The following is a 16,865-nucleotide window of genomic DNA, read 5'->3' as shown; positions in this document are numbered from 1 at the left end:
ACAAGCAACCAATAAATGAAAAGAATGGGTATAATCAGCGAGTACATTTCGGAGATTCTAGTGATAAGGAAATGGAAACTTTGAGCCATTATACTCGAAAGCATTGGGCAAGGGCAACTACTGAGGTATTGATGAAGGTAGGAGATATAGATGAACCAATAGTTGCTTTGGTGGACGATGGTTCTGAAATAAATCTCATGTCTAAAGATATTTATAAGAAGCAAAAATGGCCAATTGATATGGAACATGGATGGGCAATACGAGCAGCTAATAACACACGAGGCGAATTATATGGAGCTTGTCCAGATGTCAAAATTCGGATTGGGGATGTTGCAACGGAGCAACATTTCTTCGTTCAAGATAGAACGTCTTATCCGTTGATTTTAGAACAACCTTATATCACGGCAACACGGATGGAAATAAAAGTACTTCACGATGGTTCTGCTTACGCAAGGGTACGGAGCGAAGATGGGAGGAAAGTTGTACAATTTCTAACAGTATCTCCTAACCATGAACGGAATCGAGATAGGTTGAGGGAGAAACCATTGCCAAAGATTGTTGAAGGATTTATGGATTTTGGGGAGGTACCACTGTAAAGCGAGATTATGGAGGTACAAAAGAGGAGGTACTCTTGCGAGATGAAGGTGCCTTTGATGCGAGTTTTATTAGTATATTGGAAAATGGAAATATTATGTATAAGAAAGTTGATGATTTTAAAAGAAAAGAAAGAAAAAGATTATATAATATTAAAGGACAATTACACAAGATAGGTGCATTGCAAGATGATGAGAGGATTTTGGGTGTTTATGAAGAAAATGGACTGGAAAATTCATTGAAATTGATTACATCTATTGGATTAGGGAATAATGATAAGATTGTTGAGATTCATTCGAGAGAGGTTTATACCATGCTTGAATCTTTTCAAGCACCAGAAGTCACAGTAGAGACGAGATATAAAATGGCAGATAAGAAGGTAAAGCGTGTTGCCAGACCATTACCAGAGGATTCTAAAGAACAAATGGGAGAAGCATCAAAAGAAGCAAGTTTAAGAGACCTAATGAGTATTGGACATCAGTTTACTAAAGAGACTTTTGAAGAATTGAAGATTGGTTCTGATGGTTCTTTATTGCCAGAGGAAATTACTTGTTTCAAAAAGATGTAGGCTAAACAAGGTAGATCGTTTGCCTTCGAATCTCATGAAATTGGGTGTGTGGATCCAAATATTATAACACCTATGGTTATCTTCACTGTACCGCATGTACCTTGGAATCTAAGACCGATTCCAGTACCGAGGGCACATTTACCTAAATTGGTGGAACTTTTGAAAGAAAAGATAAAGATGAAAATATTGGAACCTTCATTTGTGCCATATTCTAGTCGATGGTTTACGGTACCTAAGAAGAATGGGTCACTACGGTTTATTCAAGATATGCAACCGGTGAATGCTGTAACTGTGAGGAATGCAGGAATTGGAGCTATTGTGGATGAATTTGCTGAGGCGTTTGCTGGAAGGGCGATCTATTCAATGGGTGATTTGTATTCAGGTTATGATCAATTTCAACTTGCCTAAGGAAGTAGAGATATGGCAACGTTGAGGACACCGCTTGGATTGGTTAGAATGTGCACTCTTCCTCAAGGCGCGACCAACTCAGTTGTGCATATGATGAATGGGATGAATAAGGTATTGAGAGATTTTATTCGAGAAAAGACTATACCTTTTCTGGATGATGTTCGTATAAAAGGGTGCAGAGAAGGAGAGAAGGATGAAACTTTAGATACGAGGGGGTGTCGCAGATATGTTGTTGATTATATACAAGATTGTGAAAAGATTTTAACTCAGCTTGGAGAAGTTCATCTTACATTATCGGGTATGAAGTCCGTATTTGGAGTACGAGAGGTTGTAATTGTTGGACATTTATTTAGATCTTACGGAAGAAAACCAGATCCGACTAAAGTTGATGCAATTGGAAGGATGAAAGAGGATTGTGATTCTTTAACAGAGGTTCGCAGGTTTTTGGGTGCATGTGTATTTTATCGAATCTGGATCCTTCATTTTGCTCACATAGCGGATCCATTATATGAATTGTTATGCAAGGATTACCGATTTAAATGGGAAGAAAGGCATATTCAGGCAATGCAAAGATTGGAGAAATTATTGATGTCACCTCCAATATTGAGGAAGGTTGATTATAAGTACAATAGACTAGTGATTCTTACTGTAGACGCTAGTCCAATTGCCGTTGGATGGGCTGTGGGTCAAGATGATTCAAATGGGAGTTCATTTGTAGTTCGATTTGGGGCTAAAGTTCAAGTATTCGTCAACGTGCATATTTGCAAGTCAAAAGAGAACTTTGGGGAGTTGTTTTGGCTATGAAAGCTGAAAAGGACTATTTGATTGGGGCAGTAGTAGTAATTGAAACAGATTGCTTGCCATTGCTTGAAATGATTTTTAACTGTTCAACGCCAGATATTGCAATGTTGAGATGGATTGCTTATATTAAGTCACTAAATCCAAAATTTAAGCATATCACTGGAAAGGACAATTTAGTAGCAGACATGCTATCTCGAGCAAGATACAAGAGGGAGGACGAAATGGTTGAAATCATTGATGATGTCGGATTGAAATTCTATTCAATATCAAATCTCAACGGAGAAGACAAGCTATTTCTTGAAGAATCTTATGAAGGAAAATTATTGGATATTGATCATTACTTGAATACCTTGACTAAGTAGAAGAATTGGTTTACAGAAAAATTCAAACAAATAAGAAAAAAAGCATATGGATTTTTGCTTCGAGATGGATTCTTATGGAAGAGACCGAAGAAAGGAATTGGGATGCCACAATGAGTGATAGGCAAAAAGAAAGAAAAACTAAAATTATTAAAGGAGTTTCATGGTAGTTTATGGGCAGGGCATAGAGGAATCTGGGCTACTTTTGCTAAACTCAAGGAACGATATTGGTGGAAAAATATGTATCAAGAGGTGCTCTCATTTGTAGAATCATATGAAATGTGTCATTCGTATTCTAATATCCGACATCGAGATGGCCTTCATCCTACGTATTCTCTCGCTATTCATTTTAAATGGATTGTTGATTTGGCTATTATGCCAGTTGGGTTATGGCAGATGAAATATTTGGTCTTAGCTCGTGAAGATTTATCAAATCAAGTAGAAGGAAGAGCATTGAGGACAAAATCTACAGAGGGGATTTGTAGGTTTTTGCTTGAAGATGTCATTTTTCGCTATAGATGCGTAGGAAAAATCACTGCAGATCGTGGAGAATTAAATGCACAAGAAGCTCGTAAGTTCTTTGAAAGATGTGGAGTTAAACTATCACTGACTACAGCTTATAATCCGGAAGGGAATGCAAAAAGCGAACGTGGTCACCCACTGATTGTGAAAGCATTAGTTAAAGCTTGTAATAGGAAAGTTAAAGAGTGGCCACGGCTTTTGTCATTTGCATTACGGGCCGATCGAACAACACATAGCTCGGTGACATGATATATGCCAGTAGAACTTATGAGAGGTCAAAAACCAATTATGCCGATTGAAGAAAAGGTACTTACTTGGAGTATGCTACCATGGGAAGATGGATTGATAAGAGAAGAACTTCTGGCTATTAGGATTCGACAATTGGAGCAAAGAACAGAAGATGTCAAGATAGCATTGGGAAGGTTAAAAAGAGCAAGGTTATAAAACAAGGTGCGATTCGATAAGCAACATCGATTGAGACCAAAAGCAATCGAGGAAGGTGACTGGGTACTTGTTTATGACAATAGTCTGGATAATCAACATAGTACTTTGCGAAAATTTTCAAAACGTTGGTTTGGACCATATGTGGTAACAACAGTTCATGATAATGCGTCTTACTCGTTACGGGAGTTAGATGGTACAAAATTGAAAATACCAATTGCAGGGAAGCGAGTAGAAATATTTAAACGAAGACACGCAGAGATGAATATGGAAGACCTTAATGAAGGTATAGTGATTCCGTAGCAAGAAGATAAAAGTGATTTAGATAATGAAGGTGACGAAGATGAACTGGACAAATACGTAGAGGATATATTCTGAATCAAATAGTAATTGGATAAATTGGTGCATACCGGAGGATGCACAGGTTCACAGGGGGTGGATGTTGTGTTGTAACATGAGTATACAGTGAAAATAAAAAGAAAGAGGAATTTTATTAATATTCAGTTACCTCAAATATTGGGAGCATCGACCAACTCCAGTGCAAATACTGAGTGGTCAAGTTCAGTCACTCCGTTACAGTCAGCCGGGGCATACTGAAATGCTCCATTCGATTCCAATAACGGGAGTCAGCAGGAAGAGAAGGACCAATTCACACGACGGGTTCGAAGAGCCAATTGTATCCAATTTCGAGGATCCAATTCGGGTCCTCTTATCCAATATGAGACCTAAATTGGCCGGTCAACCCAATGCAGTCTAATTACGGGAAATCCAGGTCTTACTACGGGTCTTAGCCAATCTGACGCGAGGACCAATTTGACCCAATTACGGGAACATCCAGGTTACTACTGGACTCTTATCCAATATGAGACCTGAATTGGTCGGGCAACTCAATGTGGTCTCGATTACGTGGTTCGATTCTGTTTCAGGCTGTCTTGTTCTCTGTGCCGTTTCAGGGAACGTTGTTTTCGGTAAATGGATTTCTTAAAGGTAAAAACAGAGGAGAAAGCCCTGACGGCGAGAGCCAATTTTAGATCCAAGGTTGACGGTGGGAGCCAATTCTGGATCTAAGACAGAAGATTGAAGAAATTCAAAGGATAAGGTTAGGGGGGATATAGTTTTTAAGAGGGGGGGTTTTCTTTTTTTTTTTCTCTGGGAATCGGGGGGAGCTAGTTTTCAAGCTTTTGTAAGGTTACTAGTTCGGTTTTCATTGGAGGTTTTTGAAGATCAAGGAGATTAGAGAAGAGGAGCTTCATGCTTTGGGTCGGGAAAGGAAAGACATAGAATTTGGATTTTTCTTCTTCGTAGAGTTTTGGGAAGACTGAGGCAATCGCTGCTGAAGTCAGTATTGTAATGGTGAATCGGGATTTTTAATGAAGTGGGTTTGAATACTCTTGACTATTTTGTGAAATCGAGTTACGTCTGTGATTGAAGGATTAAAAGGGTGTCTATAGGATTGAGTATGCGAAGTGAATGAAATTTATTGGGTTAATCTAACAAGACAGCCAGTGGATAGAAGATCGTAAGTACAAAGCGGTATTGAAGATTAACAGTTTGGGTTGTTCGGGGTTCTCTGTAACGTCTAGAGATCTACCGGCTGGGACAAAAAGGACTTCGACAAGCAGTCGAAGAGTATCCGTATAGATTTACGGTTTATTATTGCAGTCGTTTATATTCTAGCAGTCAAAACTGATAGACTGCTTGACTATCGGTGAATCTCCATACTACCTTCTACAGCCAGACGCCCGGCACGTTTTCGAGCAGGAAAGTACTTAATACGACACCGCCTAAAAGGTTGATGACAAATTTTAACTTACAATTTTTTCTTCTCTGACCATTAATTCCTATTCAAGTTTTATATATAGCTCCGCCTTTAAGTCCTTGACTTACAGCATAAAATTCACCTTATTCCAGCCAATAGATTTCAGATATTATAAAAACCCTAAATAACTCTAATATGCCAACTTCTTATACCTCTTTATACTAATGATCAAATATCTTCTATCTGTATCATAAGATTAATACAAATTTTTGCATGCACTTAGTATATTCAACCATCTTAACACCTCTAAAATTTCAACCACAAATGTCTCTCCAATTTTACAAAAGAGTTAAGAGTACTAGCCTTTACTTTATTGCAAAAATCTAATTTATCAATACAAATACTAACTTTGAGCAATGATTGCAAAGTCCTCCCAAACCTTATGAAATCCAATTCTACACCTTTCGAAGGAGCTTGAAACTAGCTCTCCGACCCCAAAATCTCGATCTCCGAATGCCCTCTTCTTTTTCCTCTCCATTCTTCCAACTTCGTGAGGTCACCTATTCTTCTACCCTGGACTCCGAATTGGAACAGCAGACCCGCTACCATGGAATTTCTGCCTCTAAGAGGATCTTTCTACAGAAAGAACGTTTCTGTGAAATGGCATAGAAAATGGAATAGCTTGAAATGGAACAGAAGCCTCTGTATTTGGGAACTCATTTGGTTGTCCAACTGAGTCAAGTCTCATATTGGATAAGAGGCCCATACCAGGATCTGGATTGGATGTCCCCGTAATTGGGTCAAATTGGCCCTTCACATCAGACTCATTCAAATATTAAATTGGTCCTTTTTCCTTTTGCTGACTCCTAGTAAGAACGGCTCAGACTTATTCCATTCAATTTATTGGAGAATCTTGAGGACCTCGATTTATCTCCTCAATTTTTCTTTAGCTTTAGATCTGTTGATCTTCCTTATTGAAATTGAACGGAGCATTACATTGCTAATAAGTATGCCCCAATTGCTTGCTATTCCCACACACTGCCACGTAATTGTCACTGGCTCTGGGATTGAAATATTTATTAGCATAATGACCAATTTATTTGTAACAGAAACAATGAAGTAGTCTTCTTGTACCCCATCAAGCATATTGGATATCTCCACCAATATATACCTACTAGACTTGTTTCATATAAGGTTAGAAAATGATCTTGGTCGTCCCATTGGTATGGAGGGTACTTGATTTGATGATGCTAGTGGAGCATACGTTGTTGTTATGTTTTCAAGGACAAGAACTCGATGAAAAATTAATCCAAACAAGTGAGCCTTCACTCAAAGAAAGGTAACAAAATATAAATAAATAAGTATGTATATTGAAAGAGAAACTAGGAGCTACGTGGCGACATTCTATAGGACTTCCAATATGTGTTGACTTTGTAGGACACATGCCTTGACTTACAAGGTAAGTTTTTCTACGTGTAAGAATAGTTAGCTTGATCTTCAAGCTAATAACATGAGTGGCACATGGCCAACTTGTTGACTACGTTTCTAATCCAAAAAGTCAATTAAAGACACCTATGAAGTCAAAGCAGCATCTATGAAGCTTCTACGAAGCTTCCATATTAAATACTATAGAATTAACTTACTTTTACCTACTTTTACTTACTTCTATCTATTTGTATATGTAATTACTAGCTTACATAAGTATGTCCGTAACATTACCCCCTCCTTCTAGAGACGAGTTCCATGAGGAGCAGTCATCATATGTTGAAGGAATCTATGATGCGACGAATTGCATTCGCCACATACTCTGATCTTTGTTCTCTTCGAAGATGATTGATAGGGCCTCTCAACCATCGGTGTCATATTGTAACACAAGTATACTGTGAAAATATAAAGAAAAGGGACTTTTATTAATATTCAGTTACCTCGAATATTGGGAGCAACGACCAACTCTAGTGCAAATACAGAGTGGCCAGGTTTAGTCACCCCGTTACAGTCAGCCGGGGCATACTGAAATGCTCCATTCGATTCCAATAACGAGAGTCAGTAGGAAGAGAAAGGACCAATTCACACGACGGATGAGCCTGGTTCGAAGAGCCAATTGGATCCAATTTCAAGAATCCAATTCGGGTCCTCTTATCCAATATGAGACCTGAATTGGTTGGGCAACTCAATGCAGTCTAATTACGGGAAAATCCAGGTCTTACTATGGACCTCAGCCAATCTGACGTGAAGGACTAATTTGATCCAACTACGGGAACATCCGGGTCTTATTACTGGACTCTTAGTCAATATGAGACCTGAATTGGTCGGGCGACTCAATGTGGTCCTGATTACGGGGTTTCGATTCTATTTCAGGCTGTCCTGTTTTTTGTGCCGTTTCAGGGAACGTTGTTTTCGGTAAAAAGATCTCTTAAAGGTAAAAATGGAGGACAAAGCTCTGACGGCGAGAGCCAATTTTGGATCCAAGCTCTGATGGTGGGAGCCAATTCCAGATCCAAGAGGGAGGATTGAAGAAATTCAGAATTAAGGTTAAGAAATGAGAGGGGAGAGAATAAGTTTTGGGGGGGGGGTTTTTTTTTGAAGGATCAGAAAGCTAACTTCATGCTTCGAGAAGGAAAAAAAAGACAGAGAATTGGGTTTTTTTTTCTTCATAGGGTTTTGGAAAGACTGAGGCAATCGTTGCTGAAGTCAGTGTTGTAATGGTGAATCAAGATTTTTAATGAAGTGGATTTGATTACGCTTGACTGTTTTGTGAAATCGAGTTACGTCTGTGATGAAGAATTAAAAGGATATCTATAGGATTGAGTATGTGGAGTGAATGAAATTTATTGGATTAATCTAACGAGATAGTCAGTGGATATAAGATCGTGAGTATAAAGCGGTATCGAAGATTAGGAGTTTGGATTGTTCAGGCTGGGACAAAAAGGACTTCGGCGAGCAGTCGAAGGGCATCCATATAGATTTGCGGTGTATTCTTACAGTTGTTTATATTCCAAAAGTCAAAAACCAATAGACTGTTTGAATATTAGCGAATCTCTATACTACCTTCTACAGCTGGATGCCCTGCGCGTTCTCAAGCAGGAAAGCATGTAATACGATAAAAGTGGTGAACCGGACGTGAAAGCTTGAGGTAGAAGGTATTAGATTTCGTTTGATTTTATTTTTATTTTTATTCTATGGAAAACGAAAATAAAAATTTTGAAGGATTTTTGAGAGGAGTTTCTGGTGGGGAGTCTTCTAAAGGACAAGGTATGCACATGGATCCGTCTATTGCTAGTATGTTTCAAGCCTTCTCATTATCAATGCAGCAACAGTAAAGCAATGATCGAAAGGAAGCTTTGGCAACCAAAGCATTGCAAGCACTGGTCAATAAAATTGATCAATTTGATGGAAGGAATATTTCAAGGTATTTAAGATGTTATGTTCGTGAAATGGAATTAAATGGGATTTTGAGAAGAAAATGGTTGAATTACTTGGACTTGCCACGATACCGGAGATAAGAAACCATATTACATCGATTACGGATCGTTATGGGAATTCATGGGAGGTTTTTTCACATGCATTGAAAGACGAATATTTCTTGGAAGATACTAATCGCATTACTAAGAAGCTGTTTCTGGAATGGATTGAACGGCCCAATAAGAATTTGCAAGCAACAGAGCTACTAAGGAAATTTGAGAGGCAGAACTCTCAATTATCGAAGGTAGAAAAATTGACATTGGAGCCGAATAAAGTTCATCTATTTCTTCAAGCTGCAGATAGAGAATTGCAAGGAAAATTAGAACTCCTTCTTGAAGACAAAAAAGGAGATGAAGGATTGACAACGAAGTGGAAGAACGTTGAAGATGCTGTGGGGTTGCTTACAAAAAGAGAAAGGAGGAAGGATAGGAGCAATATTCCAAAAACAATACATGCACCCAAAGCTCCAGTACGTACAACACCACCAACAATGCCTACAGTTCAACCTTCGACATCCTTGTCAAAGAAAGCAGATATGGGTATGGAAGAAATTATACGAGGAATGCGAGATCTTCAAATCAAATTAGCAAGACTTAAAGAGAATACTTTTATAAACAATTTGAAGAATGTTTCAAAACAAGGATATGTACAAAGATGCATTTGGTGTGATGATGCTTCACATACTAAAAAAGATTGCAATGAATTTAATAATATGATATGGCAGGGAATTATTTGCTGGAAAGATGGGAAGATAGCATTGAAAAATAGAGAGGATCTTCTTCAAACCAATTTTGGCAAGGGAGGAATGAGAGCATTGGTTCAAGATTACTTAAAAGAGCATGAAACAGTAGCACGAGAAAGTGCAAGTTATGGTGCTAGAGTAGATGATGAAATTGGTGGAAGAACGGAAACTAGTGAGTTTTGGGCTTCTGCCGTTTCTACAATGCAAGAAGGAAAATTACCTCGAGAAGTGTTATTGAGAACTGCAGCTATAATATGAGGTAGAACAGGTTGGGAGGATCTTGTTGAGTCTCTTTCAGTTCATGCATATATTGCTAAGAGCCAACATGAACCTTTGATGGAAGAAAAGAGACGAGGAAATTTTGATGATACTAAAGAAGGAAATTCTTCTAAGAGGCAAACTCGAGGAGACAAGGCTCGGGAGGCAGCTTCACAAGAATTGTCTGTAAAGGATACCTCAACATCATTGGGAGAAAAAACAAAGGAGACAAAAGATAAAGGCAAATCAATTGCTTATAAACTACTTTCTGACATTCAAGCAGCTTAAAATTTGAAAAGGGTGTTGGAAGAACGTATATTAAACGCTAAGGTGAAATTCACATTGAAAGAAGTCTTGGGAATTGCAAAGAAGGAATTTCATGATGTTATCATTGACAGTATTAAGCGAAAGAGGTAATTAATGGGTGAAATTGGAATAAGTCATGCTATTGATGCAAGAATATATAAAAATGAAGAAGAGGTTTATATTAGTTACAAGCAACCAACAAGTGAAAAGAATGGATATAATCAACGAGTACGTTTCAAAGATTATAATGATAAGGAAATGGAAACTTTGAGCCATTATACTTGAAAGCATTGGGCAAGGGCAACTACTGAGGTATTGGTGAAAGTAGGAGATATAGAAGAACCAATTGTTGCTTTAGTCGACCATGGTTCTGAAATAAATCTCATGTCTAAAGATCTTTATAAGAAGCAAAAATGGCCAATTGATATGGAATATGGATGGGCAATACGAGCAGCTATTAACACACGGGGCGAATTATATGGAGCTTGTCCAGATGTCAAAATTCGGATTGGGGATGTTGCAACGGAGCAACATTTCTTTGTTCAAGATACAACGTCTTATCCGTTGATTTTAGGACAACCTTATATCACGGCAACACGGATGGAAACAAAATTACTTGACGATGGTTCTTTTTATGCAAGGAGACGGAGCGAAGATGGGAGGAAAGCTGTACAATTTCTAACAGTATCTCCTAACCATGAATGGAATCGAGATAGGTTGAGGGAGAAACCATTGCCAAAGATTGTTGAAGGATTTAAGGATTTTGGAAACGTACCACTATAAAGCGAGATTATGGAGGTACAAAAGAGGAAATACTCTCACGAGATGAAGGTGCCTTTGATGCAAGTTTTATTGGTATATTGGAGAATGGAAATATTATGTATAAAAAAGTTGATGATTTTAAAAGAAAAGAAAGAAAAAGATTATATAATATTGAAGGAGAATTACGCAAGTTAGGTACATTGCAAGATGATGAGAGGATTTTAGGTGTTTATGAAGAAAATGAACTGGAAGATTCATTGGAATTGATTACATCTATTGGGTTAGGGAATAATGATAAGATTGTTGAGATTCATTCAAGAGAGGTTTATACCATACTTGAATCTTTTCAAGTACCAGAAGTCACTGTAGAGACGAGATATAAAACGGCAGATAAGAAGGTAAAGCCTGTTGCCGGACCATTACCAGAAGATTCTAAAGAACAAATGGGAGAAGCATCAAAAGAAGCAAGTTTAAGAGATCCAATGAGTATTGGACATCAGTTCACTAAAAAGACTTTTGAAGAATTAAAGATTGGTTCTGATGGTTCTTTATTGTCGGAGGAAATTACTTGTTTCAAAAAGATGTTGGCTAAACAAGGTAGATTGTTTGCCTTTGAATCTCATGAAATTGGGTGTGTGGATCCAAATATTATAACACCTATGGTTATCTTCACTATACTGCATGTACCTTAGAATCTAAGACCGATTCCAGTACCGAGGGCACATTTACCTAAATTGATGGAACTATTAAAAGAAAAGATAAAGATGAAAATATTGGAACCCTCATTTGCGCCGTATTCTAGTCGATGGTTTACGGTACCTAAGAAGAATGGGTCACTACGGTTTATTCAAGATATGCAACCGGTGAATGCAGTAACTATTAAGAATGCACGAATTGGACCTATTGTGGATGAATTTGCTGAGGCATTTGCAGGAAGAGCAATCTATTCAATGGATGACTTGTATTCTGGTTATGATCAATTTCAACTTGCCAAAGGAAGTAGAGATATGACGACAATGAGGACACCACTTAGATTGGTTAGAATGTGCACTCTTCCTCAAGGCGCGACCAACTCAATTGCACATATGATGAATGGGATGAATAAGGTATTGAGAGATTTTATTCGAGAAAAGACTATGCCTTTTTTGGATGATGTTCCTATAAAAGGGTGTAGAGAAGGAGACAAGGATGAAACTTTAGATACGAGGGAGTGTCGCAAATATGTTGTTGATCATATACAAGATTGTGAAAAGATTTTAATTCGGCTTAGAGAATTTATCTTACATTATCGGGTATGAAGTCCGTATTTGGAGTACGAGAGGTTGTGATTGTTGGACATTTATGTGGATTTTACGGGAGAAAACCAGATCCGACTAAAGTTGATGCAATTGGAAGGATGAAAGAGGATTGTGATTCTTTAACAGAGGTTCGCAGGTTTTTAGGTGCATGTATATTTTATCGAATCTGGATCCCTCATTATGCTCAAATAGCAGATCCATTATATGAATTATTATGCAAGGGTTACCGATTTAAATGGGAAGAAAGGCATATTCAGGCAATGCAAATATTGGAGAAATTATTGATGTCACCTCCAATATTGAAGAAGGTTGATTATAAGTACAATAGACCAGTGATTCTTACTGTGGACGCTAGTCCAATTGCCATTGGATGGGCTATGGGTGAAGATGATTCAAGTGAGAATAGATTTGCAGTTTGATTTGGAGCTAAAGTTTTAAGTATTCGTCAGCATGCATATTCGCAAGTCAAAAGAGAACTTTGGGGAGTTGTTTTAGCTATGAAAGCTGAAAAGGACTATTTGATTGGGGCAGTAGTAGTAATTGAAACAGATTGCTTGCCATTGCTTGGAATGATTACTAACTGTTCAACGCCAGATATTGCAATGTTGAGATGGATTGCTTATATTAAGTCACTAAATCCAAAATTTAAGCATGTTACTGGGAAGGACAATTTAGTAGCAGACATACTATCTCGAGTAAGATACGAGAGGGAGGACGAAATGGTTGAAGACATTGATGACGTCGGATTGAATTCTATTCAATATCAAATCTCAATAGGGAGGACAAGCTATTTATTGAAGAATCTTATGAAGGAGATTTATTGGATATTGATCATTACTTGAATACCTTGACTAAGCAGGGGAACTGGTCTACAGAAAAATTCAAATAAATAAGAAAAAAAGCATATGAATTTTTACTTTGAATTGGATTCTTATGAAAGAGACCAAAGAAAGGAATTGGGATGCCACGACGAGTGATAGGCAAAAAGGAAGAAAAACTAAAATTATTAAAGGAGTTTCATGGTTGTTTATGGGCAGGGCATAGAGGAATCTGGGCTACTTTTGCTAAACTCAAGGAACGATATTGGTGGAAAAATATGTATCGAGATGTGCTCTCATTTGTAAAGTCATGTGAAATCTGTCAATCGTATTCTAATATCCGACATCGAGATGGTCTTCATCCTACGTATCCTCTGGCTATTCAATTTAAATGGGTTGTTGATTTGGTTATTATGCCAGATGGGTTATGGCAAATGAGATATTTGATTTTAGTTCGTGAAGATTTATCAAATCAAGTAGAAAGAAGAGCATTGAGAACAAAATCTACAAAGGGGATTTGTAGGTTTTTGCTTGAAAATGTCATTTGCCACTACAGATGCGTAGAAAAAATCACTGCAGATCGTGGAGAATTAAATGCACAAGAAGCTCGTAAGTTCTTTGAAAGATGTAGAGTTAAACTATCATTGACTGCTGCTTATAATCTGGAAGGGAATGCAAAAAGCGAACGCGGTCACCCACCGATTGTGAAAGCATTAGTTAAAGTTTGTAATAGGAAAGTTAAAGAGTCGCCACGGCTTTTGTCATTTGTATTATGGGCTGATCGAACAACACATAGTTCGGTGATAGGATATATGCGAGTAGAACTTATGAGAGGTCGAAAACCAATTATGTCGATTGAAGAAAAGGTACATACTTAGAGTATGCTACCATGGGAAGATGGATTGACAAGAGAAGAACTTCTGGCTATTAGGATTCGACAATTGGAGCAAAGATCGGAAGATGTGCAGATAGCATTGGAAAGGTTAAAAACAACAAGGTTACAAAACAAGGCACGATTCGATAAGCAACATTGATTGAGACCTAAAGCAATCGAGAAAGGTGACTGGGTACTTGTTTATGATAATAGTCTGGATAATCAACATAGTACTTCGTGGAAATTTTCAAAATGTTGGTTTGGACCATATGTAGTAACAACTGTTCATGATAATGCGTCTTACTCATTACGGGAGTTAGATGGTACAAAATTGAAAATACCAATTGAAATGCTCCGTTCGATTCTAATAACGGGAGTCAGCGGGAAGGGAAAGGACCAATTCACACGACGGATGAGCTTGGTTCGAAGAGCCAATTGGATCCAATTTCAGGAATCCAATCTGAGTCCTCTTACCTAATATGAGACCTGAATTGGTCGGGCATCCCTTGTAGTCTAATTAAGGAAAAATCCAGGTCTTACTACGGGCCTCAGCCAATCTGACGTGAAGGACTAATTTGATCCAATTACAGGAATATCCGAGCCTTACTACTGGACTCTTAGCCAATATGAGACCTGAATTGGTCGGGCGACTCAATATGGTCCCGATTACGGGGTTTCGATTCTGTTTCAGGCTGTCCTGTTCTCTGTGCCATTTTGGAGAACGTTGTTTTCGATAAAAGGATCTCTTAAAGGTAAAAATGAAGGACAAAGCTCTGATGGCGAGAGCCAATTTTGGATCCAAGCTCTGACGGTGGGAGCCAATTCCGGATCCAAGATGGAGGATTGAAGAAATTCAGAATTAAGGTTAAGAAATGAGAGGGGAGAGAATAAGTTTTGGGGGGGGGGGTTTTTATGAAGGATCAGAGAGCTAGCTTCATGCTTCGAGAAGGAAAAAAAAGACAGAGAATTGGATTTTTTTTTCTTCATAGGGTTTTAGGAAGACTAAGGCAATCCTTGCTGAAGTCAGTGTTGTAATGGTGAATCGAGATGTTTAATGAAGTGGATTTGATTACTCTTTACTGTTTTGTGAAATCGAGTTACGTCTGTGATGAAGAATTAAAAGAGTGTCTATAGGATTGAGTATGCAAAGTGAATTAAATTTATTGGGTTAATCTAACAAGATAGTCAATAGATACAAGATCGTGAATATAAAGTGGTATCGAAGATTAGCAGTTTGGGTTGTTCAGGCTACTCTATAACGTCTAGAGACCTACCGGCTGGGACAAAAAGGACTTCGGCGAGCAGTCGAAGGGCATCCGTATAGATTTACGGTATATTCTTGTAGTTGTTTATATTCCAACAGTCAAAAACCGATAGACTGTTTGAATATTAGCGAATATCTATACTACCTTCTACAGCTAGACACTCCACGCGTTCTCAAGCAGGAAAGCACGTAATACGACATCGATAGTGTCCCATATCATGGTGGAAAGACCACCCAATTATTTGATCATTGTTGAGGCTTTCATAACTTCTTTCAAAAAGAACATTTGGAACACCATCAGGAGTTGTTCCTGCCTCTAGCAAAATCACCAAACATCGGGAGTCCCTTCCTAAATCTCGATACCAAATGCGTTGTATCTCACCATCTATTCAAGGAAGAACATGTCGTTCTTGAAGATCTTCATCTCGATTACGTCATCTTGAAGGTTGTGACAATCGTAATGTCTCATCCAGTAGGTCAACAAATGAAGGCTCTTGAGTCAAATCTATTGGTTGTGGGTTCTCCATCTCGTGAACGTCACAACTACAAAGAAGCTACGAATAAGGATTGAAAGTAGAATATTATCTTGTCTAGATGTTGTTTCTTTTATAAAGAAGATTTTTATCTTGATTTTGATGGATGTCATCAATGAAAAGCCTCCACCGCCTTTGCTGCATTTGTAAGATTCTTTATTGGCTCCCATGTGCATTTACTAATACCATATCCATGTCAATGGACAAGATATTCCAATTTATTTCGATGCCGCCTTGAATCTAAGACTTCTTCTACTTCAAACTCTTAATTATTGTCCACTTCTATTAGAGGAGGTGGAGCTTGTCGTCTTCTTGGTATGTCCACTGTCTTGTATAGTTCAAGAAGAGACATGTAGAATATTGGATGGATTTTGATTGACTCTGGTAGATGTAAACGATATGCAACTGGATTGATATGTACAAAAATAGAAAATGGTCCCAGCCTTTGATAGTCCAACTTGTCACAAGGACGAGTGGTCTTGATATTGTGATGAAGTAGCCATACTTTATCACCCAAGAGGAATGGTGGTTGTTCCTTTTGAAAGACATCCGCATTGACCTTTAGTTGTTCTTGAGCCTCTTTTAACTACGCCTTCATTGTCGCATGTAGCTTTGATAAATGAATCGCCAAATCTTTTGCAGCAGGATTATCAACTTTTGAAAAGTCAAAAGTATCAAGTCATGGATGATAACCATAATTAGCAAAGAAAAGTGTTTGTTTTATAGAAGAATGTACCGTGTTATTGTAAGCAAACTCTGCCAATGGCAAAAGAGTTGTCCAATCATCTTGTTGGTAATTAATGGTACATCTTAAATATTGCTCCAAAACTTAATTAACACGCTCCGTTTGTCCATCAGTTTGAGGATGGAATACCGAAGATAGTTTTATATCCACTTTAAGAATCTTGAAAAGAGTCCGCCAAAATCTTGATACAAATTGAGTTCTCCTATCTTATATAATATTGTTGGGTAATCCATGATAGCGATAGATATTGTCAAGAAAGAGCTTAGTAGTTTCTTCACCTATGATACATTTTGTACATGGTATAAAATGTGCCATCTTAGTAAAACGATCTACTATCACGAATATAGAATC

Source organism: Physcomitrium patens, chromosome 23, assembly GCF_059467195.1.
Source record: "Physcomitrium patens ecotype Gransden chromosome 23, ASM5946719v1, whole genome shotgun sequence".
NCBI classification, from domain to species: Eukaryota; Viridiplantae; Streptophyta; class Bryopsida; order Funariales; family Funariaceae; genus Physcomitrium; species Physcomitrium patens.
Note: the sequence above shows the minus strand (reverse complement) of the source record.